Raw genomic sequence first — 650 nt, forward strand, 5'->3', positions numbered from 1 at the left:
ACGGATTCACGGATTCAGGGATCTCAATAAATGCTTCTCTAAAATGTCATCATCAAATTTACCTTTCACTTAATATCTAATAACTTATATGTTTGACGTCTATGCGTACGAAGTGAGACGAATGCTAATGGAATCTTTAGAAATTTTCGCTTGTGTTTTCGTTTGTGGACAGCAGGCGAAATGATTATAGTTAGTCAATAAAAAATTAAGTGCTAGTTTAGAACAGGGCTTACAATATAGGATAATAAGGCAAGAGTCTCGACTAGCAACTCTCAATGGTCGTGGGTTCAAATCTCAAGTGCGGTAGAGTTTTTAATAAAACCGAAAGCCATTAGATGTCAGTGCTTTAAGACTTTAGTCTTAGAATTTATTCTCTAGCTAAATTTTTTAATAATAGTAATAATAATAATACTTTTCTGAGATTTTAAATTCCGGGATTATTCTACAACTAACTCTCTCTCTCTCTCTCTCTCTCTCTCTCTCTATCTCTCTTAAGTCACTCTGTTGCCATATTTCGCTTATCTAATTAACAAGCAAAGGCGCTCACATTTGCTTCAAAGCGTAATGCGTTCTTTAACCAACGGTAAACATGTAATATGTAAGATTAGCAGTTAGTTCTTCATCATTACTTACAAGATTGTTATATAATA

This window comes from Glossina fuscipes, unplaced genomic scaffold (assembly GCF_014805625.2).
Source record: "Glossina fuscipes isolate IAEA_lab_2018 unplaced genomic scaffold, Yale_Gfus_2 0, whole genome shotgun sequence".
NCBI classification, from domain to species: Eukaryota; Metazoa; Arthropoda; class Insecta; order Diptera; family Glossinidae; genus Glossina; species Glossina fuscipes.